This window comes from Arctopsyche grandis, unplaced genomic scaffold (genome assembly GCF_051622035.1).
Source record: "Arctopsyche grandis isolate Sample6627 unplaced genomic scaffold, ASM5162203v2 HiC_scaffold_46, whole genome shotgun sequence".
Taxonomy (NCBI): domain Eukaryota; kingdom Metazoa; phylum Arthropoda; class Insecta; order Trichoptera; family Hydropsychidae; genus Arctopsyche; species Arctopsyche grandis.
In genome coordinates this window covers 2,676,427-2,689,969 of record NW_027518449.1, presented here as the reverse complement: position 1 = coordinate 2,689,969, position 13,543 = coordinate 2,676,427, and positions in this window count along the sequence as shown.

Genomic DNA, 13,543 nt, shown 5'->3' with positions numbered 1-13,543 from the left:
AAACACAAGAATACACACATACATAATACACACATACACAAACACACACACACATACGTAAATGCATGCATACATACAAACATACATACATACATGCATACACACACACACATACATACAAACATACATACATGCATGCATACACACATGCATACATACACACATACATAATACACACATACACAAACACATACATACATACATACATACATGCATGCATACATACAAACATACATACGTACATACATACACACACACAAATACACACATGCAAACATACAAAACACACACAAACACACATACATAATACACACATACACACACACACACCCACACAAATACACACATACACAAACACACACACATGCATACATACATACATGCATGCAAACATACAAACATACATACGTACATACATACACACACACAAATACACACATGCAAACATACAAACACACACAAACACACATACATAATACACACATACACACACACACCCACACAAATACACACATACACAAACACACACACATACATACATACATACATACATGCATACATGCATGCATACATACAAACATACATACGTACACACATACATACATGCATACACACACACACATACACACATACATAATACACACATACACACGTGCAATCATACAAACACACGAATACACACATACATAATACACACATACACAAAGACACACACACACATACATACATGCATGCATACATACATACATACACACATACATAATACACACATGCATACATACATACATACATGCATGCATACATACAAACAAAAAACGTACCTAACCGAACCTAACCTAACCTAACCTAACCTAACCTAACCTAACCTAACCTAACCTAACCTAACCGAACCTAACCTTACCTAACCTAACCTAACCTATACACAAACACACACACATTCATACATGCATGCATACATACATACATACATACATGCATACACATACACACATACACACATACATAATACACACATATACAAATGCATACATACACACACACAAATACACACATACATAATACACACATACACGAACACACACACATACATACATACATACATACATGCATGCATACACACGTGCATACATACACACACACAAATACACACATACATAATACACACATACACAAACACACACAGATACATACATACATACATACATACATACATGCATACACACACACACATACACACATACATAATACACACATACACACATGCAAACATACAAACACACGAATACACACATACATAATACACACATACACAAACACACACACATACATACATGCATGCATACAAACATACATACATACGTACATACATACATACATAAATACATGCATACACATACACACATACACACATACACACATACATAATACACACATACACGCATGCAAACATACAAACACAAGAATACACACATACATACATACATGCATACATACATGCATGCATACATACAAACATACATACGTACATACATACATATATGCATAAACACACACACATACACACATACACACATGCAAACATACAAACACAAGAATACACACATACATAATACACACATACACAAACACACACACACATACGTAAATGCATGCATACATACAAACATACATACATACATGCATACACACACACACATACATACATACATACATACATGCATGCATACATACAAACACACAAATACACACATGCATACATACACACACACATACACACATACATAATACCCACATACACACATGCAAACATACAAACACACGAATACACACATACATAATACACACATACACAAACACACACACATACATACATGCATGCATACAAACATACATACATACGTACATACATACATACAAACACACGAATACACACATTCATAATACACACATACAGAAACACACACACATACATACATGCATGCATACATACATACATACACACATACATAATACACACATGCATACATACATACATACATGCATGCATACATACAAACATACATACGTACCTAACTTAACCTAACCTAACCTAACCTAACCTAACCTAACCTAACCTAACCTAACCTAACCGAACCTAACCTAACCTAACCTAACCTAACCTAACCTATACACAAACACACACACACATACATACATGCATGCATACATACATACATACATACATGCATGCATACATACAAACACACAAATACACACATGCATACATACACAGACTTACATACACACATACATAATACACACATACACACATGCAAACATACAAACACACGAATACACACATACATAATACACACATACACAAACACACACACATACATACATGCATGCATACAAACATACATACATACGTACATACATACATACATACATGCATACATACACACATACATAATACACACATACACAAACACATACATACATACATACATACATGCATGCATACATACAAACATACATACGTACATACATACACACACACAAATACACACATGCAAACATACAAACACACACAAACACACATACATAATACACACATACACACACACACACCCACACAAATACACACATACACAAACACACACACATACATACATACATACATGCATGCAAACATGCATGCATACATACAAACATACATACGTACACACATACATACATGCATACACACACACACATACATAATACACACATACACACGTGCAAACATACAAACACACGAATACACACATACATAATACACACATACACAAACACACACACACATACGTAAATGCATGCATACATACAAACATACATACATACATGCATACACACACACACATACACACATACATAATACACACATACACACGTGCAATCATACAAACACACGAATACACACATACATAATACACACATACACAAAGACACACACACACATACATACATGCATGCATACATACATACATACACACATACATAATACACACATGCATACATACATACATACATGCATGCATACATACAAACATACATACGTACCTAACCGAACCTAACCTAACCTAACCTAACCTAACCTAACCTAACCTAACCTAACCTAACCTAACCTAACCGAACCTAACCTTACCTAACCTAACCTAACCTATACACAAACACACACACATTCATACATGCATGCATACATACATACATACATACATGCATACACATACACACATACACACATACATAATACACACATATACAAATGCATACATACACACACACAAATACACACATACATAATACACACATACACGAACACACACACATACATACATACATACATACATGCATGCATACACACGTGCATACATACACACACACAAATACACACATACATAATACACACATACACAAACACACACAGATACATACATACATACATACATACATACATGCATACACACACACACATACACACATACATAATACACACATACACACATGCAAACATACAAACACACGAATACACACATACATAATACACACATACACAAACACACACACATACATACATGCATGCATACAAACATACATACATACGTACATACATACATACATAAATACATGCATACACATACACACATACACACATACACACATACATAATACACACATACACGCATGCAAACATACAAACACAAGAATACACACATACATACATACATGCATACATACATGCATGCATACATACAAACATACATACGTACATACATACATACATGCATAAACACACACACATACACACATACACACATGCAAACATACAAACACAAGAATACACACATACATAATACACACATACACAAACACACACACACATACGTAAATGCATGCATACATACAAACATACATACATACATGCATACACACACACACATACATACATACATACATACATGCATTTATACATACAAACACACAAATACACACATGCATACATACACACACACATACACACATACATAATACCCACATACACACATGCAAACATACAAACACACGAATACACACATACATAATACACACATACACAAACACACACACACATACGTAAATGCATGCATACATACAAACATACATACATACATGCATACACACACACACATATATACATACATACATACATGCATGCATACACACATGCATACATACACATACATAATACACACATACACAAACACATACATACATACATACATACATGCATGCATACATACAAACATACTTACGTACATACATACACACACACAAATACACACATGCAAACATACAAACACACGAATACACACATACATAATACACACATACAGAAACACACACACATACATACATGCATGCATACATACATACATACACACATACATAATACACACATGCATACATACATACATACATGCATGCATACATACAAACATACATACGTACCTAACCTAACCTAACCTAACCTAACCTTACCTAACCTAACCTAACCTAACCTAACCTAACCTAACCGAACCTAACCTTACCTAACCTAACCTAACCTATACACAAACACACACACATACATACATGCATGCATACATACATACATACATACATGCATACACATACACACATACACACATACATAATACACACATATACAAATGCATACATACACACACACAAATACACACATACATAATACACACATACACGAACACACACACATACATACATACATACATACATGCATGCATACACACGTGCATACATACACACACACAAATACACACATACATAATACACACATACACAAACACACATAGATACATACATACATACACACATACATACATGCATACACACGTGCATACATACACACACACGAATACACACATACATAATACACACATACACAAACACACACACATACATACATGCATGCATACAAACATACATACATACGTACATACATACATACAAACACACGAATACACACATACATAATACACACATACAGAAACACACACACATACATACATGCATGCATACAAACATACATACATACGTACATACATACATACAAACACACGAATACACACATACATAATACACACATACAGAAACACACACACATACATACATGCATGCATACATACATACATACACACATACATAATACACACATGCATACATACATACAAACATGCATGCATACATACAAACATACATACGTACCTAACTTAACCTAACCTAACCTAACCTAACCTAACCTAACCTAACCTAACCTAACCTAACCGAACCTAACCTAACCTAACCTAACCTAACCTAACCTATACACAAACACACACACACATACATACATGCATGCATACATACATACATACATACATGCATGCATACATACAAACACACAAATACACACATGCATACATACACAGACTTACATACACACATACATAATACACACAACCACACATGCAAACATACAAACACACGAATACACACATACATAATACACACATACACAAACACACACACATACATACATGCATGCATACAAACATACATACATACGTACATACATACATACATACATGCATACATACACACATACATAATACACACATACACAAACACATACATACATACATACATACATGCATGCATACATACAAACATACATACGTACATACATACACACACACAAATACACACATGCAAACATACAAACACACACAAATACACATACATAATACACACATACACACACACACACCCACACAAATACACACATACACAAACACACACACATACATACATACATACATGCATGCAAACATACAAACATACATACGTACATACATACACACACACAAATACACACATGCAAACATACAAACACACACAAACACACATACATAATACACACATACACACACACACACCCACACAAATACACACATACACAAACACACACACATACATACATACTTACATACATGCATACATGCATGCATACATACTAACATACATACGTACACACATACATACATGCATACACACACACACATACACACATACATAATACACACATACACACATGCAAACATACAAACACACGAATACACACATACATAATACACACATACAGAAACACACACACATACATACATGCATGCATACATACATACATACACACATACATAATACACACATGCATACATACATACATACATGCATGCATACATACAAACATACATACGTACCTAACCTAACCTAACCTAACCTAACCTTACCTAACCTAACCTAACCTAACCTAACCTAACCTAACCGAACCTAACCTTACATAACCTAACCTAACCTATACACAAACACACACACATACATACATGCATGCATACATACATACATACATACATGCATACACATACACACATACACACATACATAATACACACATATACAAATGCATACATACACACACACAAATACACACATACATAATACACACATACACGAACACACACACATACATACATACATACATACATGCATGCATACACACGTGCATACATACACACACACAAATACACACATACATAATACACACATACACAAACACACACAGATACATACATACATACATACATACATACATGCATACACACACACACATACAAACATACATAATACACACATACACACATGCAAACATACAAACACACGAATACACACATACATAATACACACATACACAAACACACACACATACATACATGCATGCATACAAACATACATACATACGTACATACATACATACAAACACACGAATACACACATTCATAATACACACATACAGAAACACACACACATACATACATGCATGCATACATACATACATACACACATACATAATACACACATGCATACATACATACATACATGCATGCATACATACAAACATACATACGTACCTAACTTAACCTAACCTAACCTAACCTAACCTAACCTAACCTAACCTAACCTAACCGAACCTAACCTAACCTAACCTAACCTAACCTAACCTAACCTAACCTAACCTAACCTATACACAAACACACACACACATACATACATGCATGCATACATACATACATGCATGCATACATACAAACACACAAATACACACATGCATACATACACTGACTTACATACACACATACATAATACACACATACACACATGCAAACATACAAACACACGAATACACACATACATAATACACACATACACAAACACACACACATACATACATGCATGCATACAAACATACATACATACGTACATACATACATACATACATGCATACATACACACATACATAATACACACATACACAAACACATACATACATACATACATACATGCATGCATACATACAAACATACATACGTACATACATACACACACACAAATACACACATGCAAACATACAAACACACACAAACACACATACATAATACACACATACACACACACACACCCACACAAATACACACATACACAAACACACACACATACATACATACATACATGCATGCAAACATGCATGCATACATACAAACATACATACGTACACACATACATACATGCATACACACACACACATACATAATACACACATACACACGTGCAAACATACAAACACACGAATACACACATACATAATACACACATACACAAACACACACACACATACGTAAATGCATGCATACATACAAACATACATACATACATGCATACACACATGCATACATACATACACACATACATAATACACACATACACAAACACATACATACATACATACATACATGCATGCATACATACAAACATACATACGTACATACATACACACACACAAATACACACATGCAAACATACAAACACACACAAACACACATACATAATACACACATACACACACACACACCCACACAAATACACACATACACAAACACACACACATACATACATACTTACATACATGCATACATGCATGCATACATACTAACATACATACGTACACACATACATACATGCATACACACACACACATACACACATACATAATACACACATACACACATGCAAACATACAAACACACGAATACACACATACATAATACACACATACAGAAACACACACACATACATACATGCATGCATACATACATACATACACACATACATAATACACACATGCATACATACATACATACATGCATGCATACATACAAACATACATACGTACCTAACCTAACCTAACCTAACCTAACCTTACCTAACCTAACCTAACCTAACCTAACCTAACCTAACCGAACCTAACCTTACATAACCTAACCTAACCTATACACAAACACACACACATACATACATGCATGCATACATACATACATACATACATGCATACACATACACACATACACACATACATAATACACACATATACAAATGCATACATACACACACACAAATACACACATACATAATACACACATACACGAACACACACACATACATACATACATACATACATGCATGCATACACACGTGCATACATACACACACACAAATACACACATACATAATACACACATACACAAACACACACAGATACATACATACATACATACATACACACATACATGCATACACACACACACATACAAACATACATAATACACACATACACACATGCAAACATACAAACACACGAATACACACATACATAATACACACATACACAAACACACACACATACATACATGCATGCATACAAACATACATACATACGTACATACATACATACAAACACACGAATACACACATTCATAATACACACATACAGAAACACACACACATACATACATGCATGCATACATACATACATACACACATACATAATACACACATGCATACATACATACATACATGCATGCATACATACAAACATACATACGTACCTAACTTAACCTAACCTAACCTAACCTAACCTAACCTAACCTAACCTAACCTAACCTAACCGAACCTAACCTAACCTAACCTAACCTAACCTAACCTATACACAAACACACACACACATACATACATGCATGCATACATACATACATACATACATGCATGCATACATACAAACACACAAATACACACATGCATACATACACAGACTTACATACACACATACATAATACACACATACACACATGCAAACATACAAACACACGAATACACACATACATAATACACACATACACAAACACACACACATACATACATGCATGCATACAAACATACATACATACGTACATACATACATACATACATGCATACATACACACATACATAATACACACATACACAAACACATACATACATACATACATACATGCATGCATACATACAAACATACATACGTACATACATACACACACACAAATACACACATGCAAACATACAAACACACACAAACACACATACATAATACACACATACACACACACACACCCACACAAATACACACATACACAAACACACACACATACATACATACATACATGCATGCAAACATGCATGCATACATACAAACATACATACGTACACACATACATACATGCATACACACACACACATACATAATACACACATACACACGTGCAAACATACAAACACACGAATACACACATACATAATACACACATACACAAACACACACACACATACGTAAATGCATGCATACATACAAACATACATACATACATGCATACACACATGCATACATACACACATACATAATACACACATACACAAACACATACATACATACATACATACATGCATGCATACATACAAACATACATACGTACATACATACACACACACAAATACACACATGCAAACATACAAACACACACAAACACACATACATAATACACACATACACACACACACACCCACACAAATACACATATACACAAACACACACACATACATACATACATACATGCATGCATACATACAAACATACATACGTACATACATACACACACACAAATACACACATGCAAACATACAAACACACATACATAATACACACATACAAACACACACACCCACACAAATACACACATACACAAACACACACACATACATACATACATACATGCATACACATACACACATACACACATACATAATACACACATACACGCATGCAAACATACAAACACAAGAATACACACATACATACGTACATACATACATACATGCATAAACACACACACATACACACATACACACATGCAAACATACAAACACAAGAATACACACATACATAATACACACATACACAAACACACACACACATACGTAAATGCATGCATACATACAAACATACATACATACATGCATACACACACACACATACATACAAACATACATACATGCATGCATACACACATGCATACATACACACATACATAATACACACATACACAAACACATACATACATACATACATACATGCATGCATACATACAAACATACATACGTACATACATACACACACACAAATACACACATGCAAACATACAAAACACACACAAACACACATACATAATACACACATACACACACACACACCCACACAAATACACACATACACAAACACACACACATGCATACATACATACATGCATGCAAACATACAAACATACATACGTACATACATACACACACACAAATACACACATGCAAACATACAAACACACACAAACACACATACATAATACACACATACACACACACACCCACACAAATACACACATACACAAACACACACACATACATACATACATACATACATGCATACATGCATGCATACATACAAACATACATACGTACACACATACATACATGCATACACACACACACATACACACATACATAATACACACATACACACGTGCAATCATACAAACACACGAATACACACATACATAATACACACATACACAAAGACACACACACACATACATACATGCATGCATACATACATACATACACACATACATAATACACACATGCATACATACATACATACATGCATGCATACATACAAACATACATACGTACCTAACCGAACCTAACCTAACCTAACCTAACCTAACCTAACCTAACCTAACCTAACCTAACCTAACCGAACCTAACCTTACCTAACCTAACCTAACCTATACACAAACACACACACATTCATACATGCATGCATACATACATACATACATACATGCATACACATACACACATACACACATACATAATACACACATATACAAATGCATACATACACACACACAAATACACACATACATAATACACACATACACGAACACACACACATACATACATACATACATACATGCATGCATACACACGTGCATACATACACACACACAAATACACACATACATAATACACACATACACAAACACACACAGATACATACATACATACATACATACATACATGCATACACACACACACATACACACATACATAATACACACATACACACATGCAAACATACAAACACACGAATACACACATACATAATACACACATACACAAACACACACACATACATACATGCATGCATACAAACATACATACATACGTACATACATACATACATAAATACATGCATACACATACACACATACACACATACACACATACATAATACACACATACACGCATGCAAACATACAAACACAAGAATACACACATACATACATACATGCATACATACATGCATGCATACATACAAACATACATACGTACATACATACATATATGCATAAACACACACACATACACACATACACACATGCAAACATACAAACACAAGAATACACACATACATAATACACACATACACAAACACACACACACATACGTAAATGCATGCATACATACAAACATACATACATACATGCATACACACACACACATACATACATACATACATACATGCATGCATACAAACAAACACACAAATACACACATGCATACATACACACACACATACACACATACATAATACCCACATACACACATGCAAACATACAAACACACGAATACACACATACATAATACACACATACACAAACACACACACATACATACATGCATGCATACAAACATACATACATACGTACATACATACATACAAACACACGAATACACACATTCATAATACACACATACAGAAACACACACACATACATACATGCATGCATACATACATACATACACACATACATAATACACACATGCATACATACATACATACATGCATGCATACATACAAACATACATACGTACCTAACTTAACCTAACCTAACCTAACCTAACCTAACCTAACCTAACCTAACCTAACCTAACCGAACCTAACCTAACCTAACCTAACCTAACCTAACCTATACACAAACACACACACACATACATACATGCATGCATACATACATACATACATACATGCATGCATACATACAAACACACAAATACACACATGCATACATACACAGACTTACATACACACATACATAATACACACATACACACATGCAAACATACAAACACACGAATACACACATACATAATACACACATACACAAACACACACACATACATACATGCATGCATACAAACATACATACATACGTACATACATACATACATACATGCATACATACACACATACATAATACACACATACACAAACACATACATACATACATACATACATGCATGCATACATACAAACATACATACGTACATACATACACACACACAAATACACACATGCAAACATACAAACACACACAAACACACATACATAATACACACATACACACACACACACCCACACAAATACACACATACACAAACACACACACATACATACATACATACATGCATGCAAACATGCATGCATGAATACAAACATACATACGTACACACATACATACATGCATACACACACACACATACATAATACACACATACACACGTGCAAACATACAAACACACGAATACACACATACATAATACACACATACACAAACACACACACACATACGTAAATGCATGCATACATACAAACATACATACATACATGCATACACACATGCATACATACACACATACATAATACACACATACACAAACACATACATACATACATACATACATGCATGCATACATACAAACATACATACGTACATACATACACACACACAAATACACACATGCAAACATACAAACACACACAAACACACATACATAATACACACATACACACACACACACCCACACAAATACACATATACACAAACACACACACATACATACATACATACATGCATGCATACATACAAACATACATACGTACATACAT